The following is a 12516-nucleotide window of genomic DNA, read 5'->3' on the forward strand; positions in this document are numbered from 1 at the left end:
CCAAAATCAAGGTGTTGGCTGGCTGTGTTCCTGTCTGGAGGCCCATCCAGTTCGTTCTGATTGTTGGCTGAATTTCGGGTCCTGGCAGCTGCAGGACTGAGCTCCTCATTTCCTTACTGGGGGGTTACTCTTTTACAGTGGAAGAGTCACTCTCAGCTCCTAGAGGCTACCTGCATCCCTTTGCCGTGTGACCCCCTCTTTCATGACAGCCAGCAACAGAGAGGTTGCCTTGCATGGAATCTCTCTCAGTTCAGAAAGGGCTCTGACCCTTTAAAGGGCTCACTTGATTAGGTCAGGCCCACTCAGATGCTCTCTACCGATTCACATAAAGGCAGAGTCTGAACTAAATCTGCAAAATGCCTTTTGCCATACACTGCAGCATAATCGTGGGAGGGTTATCCCATCACACTCAGGTCCACATTCAAGGGGAGGGAATTAGGCACCAGAGAGTGGGAATCATGAGGGCCCACCTTAGAATTCTGAATTCTACAACAACATGAGCATAGAGCAATTGCCGTGACCACACGTTACTCTACTTCATAAGAAGGTCTATGGTCTTTCTTAGGTGAACCACAAAACAAAACAAACAAACAAAAAATGAACACCTAAACTCAATGCTGGCCTTCTCTGCCTACCCACCTATTTTCCCACCAGACCTCCCTGAGTTTTTTTTTTGTTTTTTTTTTTTTTTATCACTGGTCACAGCATTGCACAAGCACCCAGCTAGAACCTACTAATGTTAAGAGTTAAATTTATTCAGCACCGGGCACTGACCTAAGAAACCTGCCTCCCCACAATCTAGGAGGTGGGTATTAATACCACTCCAATTTTATAGATGAGTAAACCGAGGGGTGGAGAGGTTAGGCAACACAATTGCTCTTAATTATGGGGCAGGGCCAGGATGAAGAGGCAGGGTAGTGGGACTCCAAAGCCAAGCTCATCCCACGTTGCTCACTTTCCAGCTTCTGGCCTTCTGGCCAAGGCCCCCACAGGGAAACGGGTGCCAGAGGGTACTTCGTATCTGTGGATCAAGCTGTTGACTTTGCTAACTAGGGCAGCTTCTCCAATGTGGATATTTTTTTTCCTCTTTATGGAACAAATGAGTTCACAGACCATTTTGACAAAGCCCCAGGGAATTGAGGGGGTGGGTTGACATACTCAGCCATTTCTCCAAAGCTAATGATCAGAGAGTCCTCCGCCCCCTACCTCCCGCCTTGTACGCTTCCAGGCAGGAAAAGTACAGGGAGATCTGGTCACCCACTCTTAGCAGAACACAAACCCCACACCCCACCATGAGAGCAAAAAGGAGCACTGAAAAGAGATCAGGGATTTTTCAGGCAAATGATGTCTGTGTCTCACCCACATATAGAAGGTGGGGGCAAGTGCTTTCTCCAGAAGCTGTGGTCTCATCCTTTTTCTTAGCACCCCTTGTGTACTTGATCCATGTAGGATATACTTATAAATTAATCTTGAGCTGTGCAGAGTTAACCTCAGTGTCGGTGAGCTGCTGTCCTGTTAACCCCCCCCCTAGTCTGGTCGGGGTTGGAAGCTTCCTGAGGGCAGGAGCCCCACTCTCCTCAGTATCAACCTTAATAAAATTTTAATTTGCAGATTGATATTCTTTTTTTTTAAGATTTTATTTATATGAGAGAATGAGCAGAGGGAGAGGGAGAAGCAGAGCACAGAGCCCAACATGGGACTCGATCCCAGGACCCTGAGATCAGGAGCTAAGCAGAAAACAGACACTTAACTGACTGAGCTATCAGGCACCTTGGTAGATTGATATTCTCCTGAAGGGCCACAGACCCTCCATTGCTGCATGCCCTGGTTTGGGTGACTCTAATAGCATCTCTCCAGATAGAACCATCTGATTGCTCTGTGGGGTCCCAGGGCCAATAAATCTAAGATTCTCCTCTCCTGCTGCTTATTCCTCATTCTTGGGCAGCAGCTATGAGGGCGTCTCAGTCTCTTGAGAACCATTAAGATCTTAATGTGATTTTGATACTACAAGTGATGATTATTCTACTTCAATTGATCTTATGTGTGTGTGGGGGGGGGGCAAGGGGCACAAAGAGGTGTGTGGGATTCTTCGAGCAAACTTTTCCCCTAAACTATATGTGCTCTCTACCCCCATTATTTCCAATACAACCCCATTTGGGAAATCAACACAGGTATGATCACAATTTGTGAAAATTTCGAAGTGATTCTGAGTCATTCTCTGCAAATGTCCCCCAGCTCCATGTACACATATAAACCTACACCACCAAGTTCATTACTCTAGAGTCATGCTGGGGATCTTTATGAACCAGCAAGGAGAGAGCCCACGCTTCACTCCTGCAAAGGTCAAAATGGAAATTAATCTGAGTTGTATCAATCTGCACAAAACAGTCTGAAGGAAAACCGTTGAACTTGCTTGGTCTTAAATGACTTTGGAAAATGAGCTTAGTTGGGAACTAGCATTCTGAGTTCATCTAAACGTTATTTTTTAAAAAGTCTCTCTGTCACGTTAACAGAATTGAACATTTTAAAAGACAGGTTATTTTTTAGCAGCATCTAAGTTTTCAGAATTCAGCTAATATACCATATCACTTTCCCACCCCCTCTAAGTCCTGAACATTTAACGTTTTTAAGATTTCTCAGATATAACTTCTAATCAAATTGGATGCGTCTGGCTCCCTGGCGCCCCTGGTGACAGAGGCTGCAGGTTGCCTCCCAGGATCCCTTCTCTCTACATTCCTAAGAACCCAGGTTCTCATTGCATTATCTGGAATGCGCGTGTGATATCTGGAGCTCTAGCTACTATATGGGAACATGAGGCATGGGTCACATACAAGAAATAGCAGAAGGATTTTAGAACCTAATATCCCAGGGAAGCTGCCACTCAAGCCCCAGACTACCATATCCAGACTGCCTTTATTGTACTAGCAAGACAGAATGTTCTAGTTTGCTTCAGTTACTCTAATGTTGGACTCTTCTGTTATCGCCACCAGCTCTGATCCTAACCGGTATAGGTGACAACTCCAAGTGGGCCTTCCAGCTTCGACATTCTAGAGTTCCAATGTGCTCTTCCTTATTTTATCCTTGGTTTATCATCAACTATCAGGAAAATCTTCAGCTCAGAGAGGTTAAGTGACTTGGCCAAGATGCCATAAGAACAGAACCTGGGTCTTCTCTGACAAGTAGGTCTTTTGTTTACCGATGCCTCTTGTAATAAGATGCTTCAAATGTCAACCCACAAATATATTACCACGCATCTTGACACTAAATCCCTTAATGTTTTTGCATTAGGCTTCTTAAACAAGTAAAGCTTTCTAAAAGCTGAATTATCACAGCATATCATGAAGTAGAATAGCACTCAATGGTATTCCCATCCATCATTCCTTTTTCTCGAAACTGGTGTGCATCGATCGCCCAGTCCAGAGGATTGTGACAATCAATAACTTTTTTCAGAGAAATTGTGTGTGAGACTGAAGAAATTAGCTCATTTTGTAGTGGAAAGAAACAAGATGTCAATCAAACCCCTTAAATCTAACCTCAAGAAAGTGTAGGTGTCAATACAAGAGAAATCTAAGTCACAACTGCCAAAGTCACCCTGAGAGGGGAAGGCCAGTGCTCTCAGGCCGGCTAAGCATGGGAGTACATTAAACACAGAATCCCCTGTCATACTAAGACACACACCCCCAACCCTGTGACACAACATGGAGGACAGCTATTCCACCTAAGGGCTCTACCACACCATCACGATACTCATTTTCCTATTCCATGTCCTGATGACCTCTGCCAAGTAACAAATTACCTCAAAATTTAGCAGCTTCAAACAACCAATTTATTTTGCTCACAATTTTGTGGATCAGGAATTTGGGAAAGGCTCACCTGGAAATTTATGGCTTAGGATCTCTCATGTGGTTGCAATCTGATGCTGGCTGGGGCTGCATGCATATAAAGGATTGACTAGGTGGGACATTCAAGATGGCACATGCTCATGGCTGATGATTGATGTCAACTGCTACTGGGGCTATTGACCTAAACACTTGCATGTGGCCTCTCCATCAAGAGGGTCTCAGGGTAATCAGACTTTGCAGGTGACAGATGGCTTTCCCCAGAGATCGAGATGGAAAATTCTTGGCCTGTGATGAGCTAGCCTCAGAAGTTGTATGCCCTGGCTTCCATTGCATTCTCTTGGTGGAAGAAGTGTTTTGGTTGCATCAGCCCATCCAGACTAAAGGTGAGCAGACTTAGACCCTATTTCTCAATAGGAGGAGTGCCAAAAATTTGCAGTCTTTTTTTTTTTTTTTTAACATACCTTTGCATGTAAGGGTTGGCAGGGGAGGCGTGAGTAGATTACAAGGAGGAGAAACAAGGACTTTCAAATGGACTTTCAAAAAGTGTCCATTTCAACTGAAGGCTTTTGCTTCTCACCCTGATCTTGTGTTCCTTCAAATTGCCTTTTCCTTTCTTTCTCCTCAACCTCAGAGTATTTCCCCTGTGCCAGCTCCAGTCCCACTGGTCCCATCCTACTATGCTTTGGTGGCCTATCGTGGTTCCTCTGTGTCTTAGTACACCCACATGACTTGTCTTCTCTCATGGAGAACTGTCCCAGACCCATTATTGAGCTCTAGGTGAGACAGCTCTCTCCTCTAGACAGGTCATCAGATCGTTAGACATTAGGGCTGAATTGTGAGGTGCCTATATGTCCAATACAGTTTTATACCTTTTTATACTTTTACAGCTCATCCATTCAACCAATATTTATTGAATACCCATTATGTGTTGACACGCCGGGGATGTGGACATAACACCAGAAAGACATGGTCCCCGTTCTGATGGAGGGTACAATCTTATCCAGCTAGTTACTTCTCCAAAGAAGGAACAGAACAAGCTGAAAAGCATTTTGTTCCATATGGAGATGCAGCAAAACAAAATTAAAAGGAAAGTTGGGAGTTATTCGGGGATCATCCTTAACATATCCCTTTTTAAAAAAAATTATTTATTTATTTGAGAGAGAGAGCATGAGAGCACACATACAGAGGGACAGAGAAAAGAGAAGAACTCTAGCAGACTCCTCACTGAGCTCGGAGCCTCACATGGGGCTCAATCCCAAGACCCAGGGATCATGATCTGAGCCCAAACCAAGAGTTGGCCACTTAACCAACTGCGCCACCCAGGAGCCCCTTAATGCGTCCTTAATGCATAACCTCCCACCCTCCCTAAGGTGTCTATAGACCTGGGGCAAATCACACCGTGGATTAGTTAGGGCACTGCCTGCTGTTGCAGAAATAACAACATTTTGATTTTCATGGCATAGTAAAACAGAAGTTTATTTTTAGCAGATGTTCCTGACTGGCCAGGAGCTTTCCTCCACGTACTGAGTCAAGGAGCCAGGCTCTTTCTACTTTGTGCTTCTGCCAATCCCTAAGCTCTTGTCATCATCCAGACGGGGCTGGCAGAAAAGGAAAGAAAACGTTTGAAAAGGTGCCTCTGCTTTGTCAATAAAACCAGCCACCTTTGTTCACATCTGCTGGGTGAGTTAGACTCATCATGTGGCCACACTCAGATGCCAAAGCTGGGCCATGTAGCTCTTGCTGGGAAGTCACTTATGGCAGAGGAAACACCAGTGCTGGTGGAAAAGCTACCCATCTCTGCCACACACCCTCTCTCCTCTCCCGCACCCTTCAAACCTGTAACCGGAATGTCACATTAAAATGGAATCAAAGCCAGAGATGTCACCTTCCAGGCAACCTCAAACCTGGGAAAGAAGCTACAGAAGGACCACGTACAATACTGGATCGGGGTAGCTAGAGACAGATTAAAGGAGGAGGAGTTAATTAACCTTAACGTTCAACATTTTTATGGGACTGTCCTCAAGCCTCTAACAGATAGAGCCATCTTCTTTACATGCTGCCTTCCTGACATACTTTCTCAACGCCAGCAGCAAAGACAGACCCACATTTTGAAGTTTTGGGAAAACTCTCCATTCACTGACCCACGAATGCAGTTTTCCATTCTACTTAGCAGCCTCGCCCCTGTTGGAGAGCACCTGAGTTCCAGCTGAATGCTTGCAGAGCCAAGTTCTAAGAGTCAGGTGGAGGAATATTAAGGGAATATGCAAGGAGGCCTTATTTTTGTTTTAAAGATTGATTGATTGATTGATTGATTTTAGAGAGAAAGTGAGCACGAGCAGGAGTGGGACAGAGGGAGAAGGAGAGAGCATCTGAAGCAGGCTCTGTGATGTGGGGCTGTCTCACGACCCTGAGATCATGACCTGAGCCTAACCAAGAGTCAGACTCTCAACCAGCTGAGCCCCCCAGATGCCCCTGGAAGCCTTACTTTAACACGGTGGAATGTCCCTCAGCAGATCCTCTCCAGGGGAGCTTCAGACCCTCTTCTTTTCCTGCTCTTGGGGCCTGCAGATTGCCTCAGACAATTCTGGCATAGGAGGGATCTTCAAGAGCACCTCTTCCAATGTCCTTCTCTGACATGAGAAATCTGAGGCTCCAAGTAGTTCAGTGACTTTCGTGAGATGACACGGCCAAGGAGGGGCAGAGCCCAAGCATGAGCCAACAGGGGTATGTCACCGCCACGGGGCGCTGGGTTAAATACTGGTGTCGTCTCCCCCGGGTCCGCCAGGCTTCTCTGTTCTAATTGTATCTCCTGCTTCTTACGCAGCCCGACAGACAACTTTTGCCCAGTTCTGCGACACCAAGCTGTCATTCTACGACATTCTGCAGACTCCCTCCACAGAATCGTAAAGGTTTAGTCCAACTCACACATCACTTTCCTGATCATTTATCTGGCAAGTGGGCAAACCGTGGTACCTGGCAATGCCAACTCTATCCCATCCCGGGGTTGTCTGGAATTCTTGAATCCACACAAGTAATCAGCTATGCTGAGTCTCCTTTCACTCAAGGCCCAAACCATTTGGTTTGGCCCAAAGTCCTGTTGAACATTCAAGTTGATTTGAGAGGACATGACCACGACGGGCGTTGCCTAGGGGACTGTGTGTCCTGACCATCTTCCAGGTAAACCAAAGATTGGAGACACAGTTACTGGAGCCCCCTTGGAATTAACAAGTCACCCAGTGGAACTTCACCCCGGTTTCATGACGACCGCGTCTGCAAAGCTTTGAGAGAGGCCAGCGGGGAGGAAAACCCGCAGCTGTTTTTCAAGAAATTAATTTCTATCCCCGCAGTGATCAGTCCTGGTTAAGTGAGAGAATCAAATTATCTAAGTTACTTCTGCTGGGAAGGTCGGCTGCTCTGAATCCTGATGAAAAATAACACAATGGTGCTATTTAATTTAAAACCTCCGTCTGCTTCACTTATAATTCATAATGATTACGCTTCGCGTTTATGTAGTATCCGAGGATCGCAGAGAACTTTGATAGCATACATGATTCATCCCTGGGACCCTACAGAGTAGCATCACTGGCCTCTCTTTCTCTGTAGGGCGGGTGAACAGATAAGACTGAGCCTGCTAACCTGGATCGCCCAACAGGCTTTCCAACACAAGTCACCACTCCCTGTGTAGTTATTTAGGCCTTGGCATCCAGAGCCGCCAGACTAATATATTACACAAACGGACATCATGATATTAGGGGCATAAAAGAGATAAGGAGTTACGGCTTGCAAATGTAAATCAATAAAGACCATGGGCTTTCAGCCATCTCTTCCGGAGAAAAATGCTACTGTGGCTTCCAGCAGCCTGGCCAGCATACGGGAACCTTCCACAAGACCATCTTAAATGTGGATTTAATAGGTTCATGCGTGACACAGACAGGATGAGTCATGTACACACATAACAATAAACACGTGCTCTGTACTTTACAGTTTACAAAACACATTTGCGTCTACGACCTCATTTGCATTACCCCTCTGTTGCATCCCCCTTTTTCAAGATTTTATTTATTTATTCATGAGAGACACAGAGAGAGAGGCAGAGACACAGGCAGAAGGAGAAGCAGGCTCCGTGCAGGGAGCCCGATGCGGGACTCGATCCCAGGACCCCAGGGTCACTCCCTGAGCCGAAGGCAGACGTTTAACCGCTGAGCCACCCAGGCGTCCCTCTGTTGCATCCCTTTACGTGGTTTGCACCCCTGGCTAAAACTGAAGTGACTATTCACACCCCCTCCAGGCGAAACGCGGTGCCCTCACGGCGCTGCATTCACATTCATGGCAGCAGGCACTCTTCAAAAGAGGGTTGGCGTCACCTCACTGAGTGACAGATTTCCAAGGACAACGCCACCAGCCATGGTGGCCCTCGGGTCACAGACCAGCTACTTGTCTCCTATCTCAGGCCAAGATAGAATTAAGAATAGCAATGCCCATGGTGTCTTTGCAGCCGGTGAGTTGTCAGGGCTTCAAACACTTGACGAGAAGCCTTACCTCACACTGGTTGAAGGAAGAAACTAAAGCTTAAACTTGCCCAAGTTCAGAGACAAGTAATAAGTAGAGTCATTCAGATCTGGCCCCATCCGCCACTCACATACTTCTCCAGGAAAACCAAGACACAACAGACTACACATTCCAGAGAAGAGTACCTGACACCAGTCCAATCAACAGCACCCCTTACTTGCTCCAGGAGGCCATGCTCTCTCCACGTGGTGGCACCTCCTCTGTCAAAGTCCCACCCAGTTAGTGACAGACTTCTCAAATGCTGGCATGGGCATATTAATAGGAGCATGATGTCCAGAGTAAGGGAGAACAGTTACTTTGCAGGCTTCATTTCCTCTAAACATACTTGAAATATCATAGTCAACTAAGAATGATGATCTTCCAGAACACATCCAGGGAAAAGGTATTAACTTAGCTAACTTTGAAATATTTGCCTCAAGGGACAAAGACGAAAACCACCTGTCAGAAGAAGTGAGGTGAGGCAGGCCTGGGATGTTCATCTTCAACTATCTGAGGGGAGAGAAAGCAGCCTTGTTCTATATGTGACACAAGATAGAACTAAGTTGGAAACAGCAGGCAAGTTGGTGCAAATCTCTGCAAGCAACATGACCTCTAGGACCAACTGCTCTTAATGGGACCACATTAGCCCCGCCTCCTGGCATTGCTCTGATGGCCACATGACATAGTGTACGGAAATGCTTGGCCTGGTGTCTGAAAACTGTAATCTTTTGTCATGACAAGGCAGGCTTCTTGCCTTCAAGAGGGAGAAAGGGAAATAGTGAAAACTGAGATTCCTTCCCAGGACTAATTTCAGGCCAGATATTTGTTAAAGCAAAACCACAACAGCCAGCCTCGCTATGGGATAATGCATCGAATTCCTTTCCTGACTACTCTTTCACTGGGTTGAGGATAGGCTCACATTACTACAAAAGAATTTCTGACTCCCTCACCCTTTAAATAATTGCACATTCTCTAGAACAGACGATCATTTGGTGTGAAAATCTCTCCACACTGACTGGGAGCTGAAAGCTTTCTGCTCCACCTTCTGCCTAAAATAGGCCATTTGGGATGGAAGCGACCAATTGGTGACAGACCCTCCAAACTGCAGGACCCCAACAGATGGCTCGGGCTTCCAAGGCACACTGACCAGAATCCAGCCAGCTTCTTGGATTTCACATTTTAGGTCACAACAACTCTGTTTCCTTGTCTTAAAAAAAAAAAAAAAAAATTACTGGGGGTGGGGAAGGCCCATGGAGAAAAGCAGCCAACACTCTGTACCCATTAAAAGCTGTTCCTATCATCCACAACCGTGTGGCTCCATAGGAAGGACACCACAACGATTGTGCAGGGTGATGGAGCTGCAGGCATCACGACTCAGTGCCTCTGGTGTGTGGGAAGGACCCAGGCAATCTCCAGAATCACAGCCCAAGCAAGAGAATGGGCAAAGAAGACCTCCCACCCCATGACAGGCCCTCCGACGCAGGCAGCACAGACAGATGTCAGGACAAATTGGGGCATGGGCTGAAGGACACGTGCCGGCTGAGGGTTGGCCTGTGGAAAAAGTACTTGTGCCCACACGTCCCCTCCCCCAGCCACAACAAACCGCTGGCTTGTCCCCCAAACACACTGGCCCTTCTGTTTCTTCTGCATGGGAGGCTTCGATCCTCTCCCTCCCTGCTCACCCAGAATGCTGCTGCTCTTCACATTAAGACAAGCTCATAGATTTTCTCTTTTGTGAGACTTTCTTGGATCTCCAAGCAAAAGTAATCATTTCCTCATCTGTGATTCCATGACATTTTATCCATACTTTATCGATGGCACTAAGAATATTGTCTTAGAGATAATTATCTATGTGTCTGTCTCTTCCATCAGACTTAAGAGTCCTTTCAGGTCAAAGGCACGGTTTCCTTATTTCTGTACCTTCAATTCTAAGTATGAAGTCTTTGTGTGATAATCTGATTATTTCCATTTTCCCTTGTCTCACCCCCATTGGACCATAAGCTCTATGTGGAGGCAGGAGTTGTGTATGATTATCTGCTTATTCCCAGAACCCAACTTAGGCCATGGCATTTATTTTCTGAAAAACTGGACTGAATGGATGAATGGATGGAGGGATAGACAGAGGTAAGGATGGATGGGTGGATGGGACTGCTTAAATGGATGGATGGATGGATGGATGGATGGATGAAGGAGGCATTACAAAAATAACACCAATAAAAGTAAGAGAGGAAAAATTCACCACTAACATTTAGGACAAAGAGTGGAGTATCCAGAAAGTCTCATGGAAGAGGAGCTATCTGAGGCGAACCCCTACAGCAAAGTTGAATTTCAGCAGCTATAGAAGAAGGCCCTTGCACTCAGGACACATAGTGAGGAAAGATGCAATAGAAGAATTTGTAGAGCACCAGGGATCCCTCAACAGCTAGAGTAGAAGACATGTGTGACATCATAGAACATAAGCTGGGAACAGGTCATGCAGGGTTGCAAGTGTTCTATTATGGAATGAGAGTCTATGACACAGAAACCAATAGGAGATATCCAAGGGCTTTATTTCTTTGTTTTGTTTTAGCAGAAGTACGTGGACAAGGCATTGTGTTTTGGGGTGAGGGCATTTAAGTCTTCCCTGCAAACGACATGTTAGAAACACGATAGCTGTAGACAATCCTTTATCAGCAATGGGCACCTGTGATTTACCAAACCTGCTAAACCACCAGGTGGGAGATGAAAGCAAAGCAGGCAAGCTCTGAAGGCCGAGGCAGGAAAGTGAAGCTTTGGTCATGGAGGGCTACCAGCCGGTCTGTGGGCAGGCTGCTGATTACCGGCCATGGCAGGCAGGGAATGGAAGGTGGCGAGAGAGAGCCAAGGTGAGCCTCTCCTGAACTTCACCTGCATGGCGGCCTATCCAGCTCTGACCTGCAAGCCTTTGCACACCCCAGCTGAGGAAGATCACATGCGGGACCCAATCTGGGTCACGTCGTTTGGATGCAGGCAATCTAGGCCACGTTATATAGCAGCAGCTTTTGCAATCTCACTCCCTCTGGGATGTGTCTGCGTCTGAAAGCCCGCCTTGGGCACCTGGCACATGCACACATGCACCCAGCTGTCCATTCTCCTTGCAATGTCACTTCAACTCCATGCCTACTTCAGGGGACACTTGTTCCTTTCTGGGTAAGGAGGGACAACCAAAGCAAAGAGGCCTTTCCAGAATGGAGATACCCGAGGCCCAACCGATACACCCCCCCCCACCTCTAGGGACCCCCTCCACCCCGCACCACACGCTCCTTGACCCAGTGGCCCCCTTGTCTTGGAGACCACACTACTTCACCAAGGGAAGGAAGCTAGGGTTGTTTGCTATAGTTCAGATGACACAAGAGGTAGCAAAAGGAAGCTTCCAGAGCAGAGGGGGGCCGCGCTCCCCATGTGCTGAACACAGTTCTTTCCTGCTCTGATTTGCTTCCTTTCCTCCCCAGTCCTCACGAGGGCGGAGGCCTGCTCTTGGTGCATCAGCTGGAGAAGGGGTGCAGACAGACTGCTCTATCTGCTGCCTCTCACAGCCCAGCCTGGAACGCCACTACCGCCATGGCGCCCACAAAAGAAAATGAGGAGGCAGCATTATTGCAGCGATTCTAATTACTGTATGCTAATTGGGCCACCTTCAGGCTTTCGGGATGGTGCCATTCCCTGAGATGAAATGACAGAAGCCCTTGCACTTGCCTTGCTCTATTTATTCTTCCATTGCTTGCAGAACATCGTGTACCAGGCAGCAGCCTGCACAGATACCCCAGGCAGGGAGGAATCACGGACCTGTCTGCCCCTGGGTGACCTGGTCCACATTCCATCAGACCCAGATGGAAGTTCTTGACCTTCAGCATTCCTGAATGTCCTCAGCCCCTAGGGCATGCAAATTTTCTTATAGGTGCATATATGCATTAAATAGGGTGTGTGGGGGGGAGGGTTCAAAACTGTCCTTGGTTTTTCAAGGAAACCCAGATATCTTTTTTTTTTTTTTTTAATGTGAAAACCACTGTCCTAGAGGGGAAAGCACCTAATTTATCAAGAGTTTATTTTATTCTCTGCATACCCTGGGGGAAAGAAATATAATAGCAAAAATTTTAAAAGGCAGGAA

At 46.7% G+C, this 12516-nt stretch overlaps 1 long non-coding RNA gene across 1 annotated transcript; it reads left to right on the forward strand.

Annotated features, from left to right (window-relative positions):
- Positions 1-10913: 10913 nt before the first annotated feature.
- On the forward strand, positions 10914-12104 carry LOC140637694 (uncharacterized). The gene is made up of 2 exons (XR_012034761.1): positions 10914-11254; positions 11861-12104. It is a non-coding gene; the product is annotated as an uncharacterized lncRNA (long non-coding RNA).
- Positions 12105-12516: the final 412 nt, after the last annotated feature.

This window comes from Canis lupus, chromosome 8 (assembly GCF_048164855.1).
Source record: "Canis lupus baileyi chromosome 8, mCanLup2.hap1, whole genome shotgun sequence".
Taxonomy (NCBI): Eukaryota; Metazoa; Chordata; class Mammalia; order Carnivora; family Canidae; genus Canis; species Canis lupus.